The 4908-nt window shown below is 41.6% G+C and overlaps 1 protein-coding gene across 1 annotated transcript in view; it reads left to right on the forward strand.

Annotated features, from left to right (window-relative positions):
- Positions 1–1039: 1039 nt before the first annotated feature.
- The window catches only part of P2RY8 (purinergic receptor P2Y, G-protein coupled, 8), a 34435-nt gene continuing 30566 nt past the window's right edge, over positions 1040–4908 (forward strand). Inside the window, exons 1-2 of the mRNA XM_010290836.1 lie at positions 1040–1081; positions 4623–4709. The gene's annotated coding sequence lies outside the window, so the exon portion shown is untranslated. The remainder of the gene's footprint in view (positions 1082–4622; positions 4710–4908) is intronic.

Below are 4908 nucleotides of genomic sequence, written 5' to 3' on the forward strand. Positions count from 1 at the left end.
TGACTCTTCCCTCCCTTATGGAAGGTTTTTAAATTAAAACACACACATGCCTAGGTGAAGAGACTTCAAGGCTGTGGAAGGACATGTATGCACATATGTCCAGGGCTTGTTTTCTAACTCATAAAAAAAGGAGAAGGGTGCAAATCTGTCTTCAATCTGCATTGTTGGAATGCAGAATGTTTTCTTTTTCAACCTGCTGTTTTGGTGGGAGGAATCTACTTTGGGGTGCTAATCCCTGGTGCACCTGCACGCAGAGCCCAGGTGCCACCTTGGGTTCAACGTGGAGGTGCTCACTCCCCAAAGGCAGCCTGTGCTCCTCCATGTGCTCTTGTGTGGAACTGGCCTTTACCAGCTTTCAGGCTAATGGTTTTATATAGTGCTCAGGTTCAGAAATGCCTTTCAGTCGAACAGGTATGTTCAGCCAAGGGAAATGGGCATTTAGAGGCAGGAGGGGTTTTATGTGCAGAGGACCCAACTCCCGATGTTCCAGCATGCCTGACTTCCACTTAGAGACAGTGTGTGCATAAAAAAATTATACACCTTATGTACATCAAATGCCTGTCCAGACTGCAATGGATGCTGTTCCTTTAAATAACTTCTTTTTCTTGCTCTGTTGGGCAGCAAAACACTGAAGTCATGTTGAGAATATTGCTGTAAGCCTCCACTAAAAATGAGAGGTAGGTGCTCAAGCCATCACTTAGTCATTTCCACAGTTCATCACATAAGCTTCACTCAAAAGTAAAATGTATTTGGTCACAGTTATGCAGAAGACACTGCAAATTCTCTCTTCCATGGAGGTGATCAGAGTAATCTCCTCTGGCCACCTGCATATTCTCAGTGTGAAATAGAAATTATGTGTAGGGCATGGCATTAGTTACCTAACTGCAGTGGAAGGGTAAGATATATTTTTTTACTGTACTCGAAAAAGCGAAGACATTAGAAGGGAGGAAGGAGTTAATCGTTGCAAAATACACGGTCATTTCCTGAGTCCTGTGGTTGGATGAGTACAAACTTTCAACTATTTCTAATTCTCCTCTGTCATTTAAGAGGCTTTCAAGGTGCACTGTACATCCCAGACCAGGTAAGGAGTACGGCTTTTCACTTCTTGATTGTTTATTCAGAATTGTTTTTCAGTGGAGTCAGGCTCGGTCAAGACTGATTTGTTCTCCCTCCTATTATTTACATCAGAAGGGAGAACAAAGTTCATTGCAATCCAAGAAGTACATGTATGCCTTTGTGCCAGATGACTGTGAGTTGTAGAAATAAAGAACGAACTGTATGGGTTAACAACAGAGAAATGATAATGAAGAAGTTATGTTATGTTACACATAGTCAGAAGTCAGAATTATTACAGCAGATACCGCAGTAAAAGAGAAAGAAAACTCTTACCGCCAGTTTTAAGGAGTTCACTCTGCAAAATCACTATCAAAATAAGGGGTTCTCAGGTGTACAGTTTGCTTTAGTAAGGAGAGTAGTAAAAATCATAGCATGCCTTCAACGGTATTTTTAAAAGGAGGACAAACAAGCTTCTACATATTGGGGGAGAAAAAAAAAAACAGATCATTTTGAACCAGTTTTATTTTTAAATCTGGACCTGATATCTATCTTTAGCTATTGCAAAGTCATGTATTGTAGTCATCCTGAGACTGTTCCTGAGGTTTGCAGCAACGAAACGTACACACAGAAGTGACTGTGGAACCATATCATAAATCAATATAATCTCATCGGGGTCTTTTGATGCATAAAAACTTAAAAACTGAACTCAGACAGACGGGCACCAGAAGGAAGTCTCATAACACAGTGCACTCTTGCATATTGCATTTGTTGTCTCTTAATAGACAGGGAGAGAGACTATTTGCGTGAAGGTTTTTTTAATAGTTCAGAAACAAGCATAAAATAGACATCTGTAGGGCAGTTATTGTAATAATGAGCTGTCACCAAGTCGCCCTACAGAAAGTGAAATTGTATGTGCTGTGAGAATCCCTGGGTGAAGTCACACATTGGGGATTCAGGTTTTTGGCATTTGGGGTTTTTTTAAGTCTTCACTTGTAATCAGTTTTACTGTTTGGACATTAGCTCCTTGACGGTGCTCAGTGTTTGGTATAAACATTTTCTGGGTTTTATACATAGTGGTCAGCAGAATCTAGCTAGGGTTTTCAAAAACATTCTTTTGATTCAGACATGTCAGTCCCATCAATGTACGGACTTCATTCCTAAATCGCCTCTACCTTACTTGTGAGATTGCTACTATGGTAGCACTTGGACCTCTGTAATGAATTTCACCCTTAAAAGACCCTATGAGCCACAGAAGTTTTGTCACTGTCATCTACAGATGGGGAACTGTGATGAGTCCCAGTTAATGCCAGACTTGTGCCCCAGTTTTCACAGCTCCCCAGTGCAGATGATCCGATCCAGGTCTTCCCTTGCAAACAGCTGTACGTCAGTTTAGACACGGCCAGAGAGCATGTCACCATTCTGCTAGGGAAGAGGCTATGGCATGGGTAGAAGCATTTTCATCAGCCTTAGTCTTCTCAGTTTGAGTATTGATACTAAGCAATTTGCTGTTCCTCACAGCTTTGTATGGCCTTAACTGCTAAATACTTGCAGCCTATGCTACAGCTTGCTAGATGAAAGCTGGCTGAGGTGTGCCTACTCATCCTGCAGTCACGTTTTCCAGTTACTGCATAGGCACAGCTCAAGAGAAAGCGCTCAGCAGCTTTGTGTGGGAAGACCAAACTGAGCCCAGGCCTCCCTTGTCGCCAGCCAGCAGCTTACCCACTGCTTTTGCCTTCATTTTTTAGCATCCCTTCAGGTACATTTATTGAAAATGTGTATTCACCTTCTATCTTTCAGGGTGGGTTTGGGTTCGACTTAGATGAATCTGCCTGTGCAGGCAATTTTGCTCTCACTGATGACTGAGAGTGCAGAAAAGGCCAGCTTAGGCAGTGTAAAATGTTTGCTCTCAGGTGCTCTCTTTCAGCACGAGTATCTTTGCTCGGTGTGGGAAAAGGGTGTACTCCTCAGCTCTGTGTCAGAGGGAGGTGTACGTTGTATGTAGCGACTTAACAGGGTGGAAAAGAAACCAACCCTTGAAAAGCCGTTCCTTGCATGGTACATGTGGTCTCCCCGAGTAACTGCTGTGTTCTGGTCGAGTGGCTAGAGGGGAGAGACCCAGCAGCCCACAACCCAGCCTCAAGAAGTTATCCTGTGGTGGACTTTCTCTGTCCTGCTCAAAAATGAAAAGACACCAAGACTATTTCTCAATGTGTTTAAAAGATGTGGTGGCGTTTTGCACACGTATTGACGCCTAACAACTTTACTTCATATTTGCATCATTTGCAGATAAAAAAGCCGTTTCGAAGCAGAAGTCCAAGGGGCTTCACCACTGAAAACTAATGTTTGCAAAGCCTCCAAAAGGACAGAAGGATGTTTTTCGTATCAGGCATATTTACTGACGATATTCTCATGGTTTTTGCAGTGTGCAAAATGAGCTTGAAAATGGAGCTCTCCTCTGAAAAATGACTTTCTAGAAATAGGAGTGTTTGGCCCTTGACTACTGCCTCGAAAATTCCTGGATGAAATGAGCTCATTTTCTACGTAAATGTCTTTGGGACTGTTGTTTGGGCTTGTTTACTCTTATTGCCGGCTCTCAAATGGGAAGGTCAAGTTGGTGTTCCTCCTGGGCTTACTATTTATATGCAGGAAACGTGAGAGGGACACTTAGCCTGAGAGTTAGGGTTATTATTTTAAAATGGGTTTAAAATGGGTAATATAATCCATTTTTTTTCTAAATCTAGGTGCTAATCAATGAGAAATATCCCACAGCATTCATTTTCTACATCCTTTGAATCTGGTAATGTCAGTTTGATCTGATCTGTTTTCATATCTTCTCGATTGAAAGCTTTCTGAAATTTTCCATTGGTAGTCTTATTTTTCAATGTTGTTAAGTATTTAACTAAAGCTAAATACTCAGAAAGAGAAAGAGAGAGATCTGTACACGCTTCATGCAATGGCTCAATATTTTTAAATACTGGATTTTATGTCTCATTGATATCGTAACAGAGATTCTGCCTTTTGCGCACAGACTGATGAGGGCCTAAGAGTTGTTCAGGCTGGGACAAAGCATCTGTAAGCTTGTTCATCAAGAGCTGCAAATTTTTGTCACATTTTCACACTACTGCATGAGCAATTCAGGCTCAGCAGCTGGTGAACTGGAAATAATTTTACCCTCACATCCTCGCTCTCCCAACTGCCGGTTAAGTCTTGAGATAACAGCAGAAATTACGCACTGGTACAGTCACGATGAAGCAGCTAGGGTTACTTACTACTAGATACACTGCACCTGATTCGGATCTGCAAAAATAAGAAGGGAAAATATCAAGTCACCAAAAAGTATGTGCTCTTTTATCTTCTCTTCATCTTCAGATGTGGATATTATGCACCTTTAGTAATCCTGCGCAGGTACGTTTGGCAGCCAGTGAACTGTGTTTTAAAGCTATGAAAGGCAGTGTTATCAGTGCTTGTCACTGTTCAGCATTATCTTTAGATGTGCTCCTTCTAAAAATATTTCTTTTGCTAACAACTGATTCGTAAAAGATCTTTTTCTTTGGTCCTTTCTGCAGCTCTTACTCATAGAGGAAATGTGATCTGCTGCAGCACGGAAACATCAGTGGTGACCACGGCGAGACAAATTCCTTAGGGAGCTGCCTGTAAGTCTCATCAACATGTAAGATGAAAAGTTTTGCATTTTCTTTGGCAGGATGTTACATGCAGAGTTTAGCTGTGTGAGGCACTTGCTGAGGCAATAAGGGAATATTCAGGAACACAAGACTCTGCTTTGAGTAAGTGAGTAAGCACAAAGAAAGGCATCATCCTGTAAAGACTTTTTTGTTCTTTTTTTTTCCCTAC

Source organism: Phaethon lepturus, unplaced genomic scaffold (genome assembly GCF_000687285.1).
Source record: "Phaethon lepturus isolate BGI_N335 unplaced genomic scaffold, ASM68728v1 scaffold11147, whole genome shotgun sequence".
Lineage (NCBI taxonomy): Eukaryota > Metazoa > Chordata > Aves > Phaethontiformes > Phaethontidae > Phaethon > Phaethon lepturus.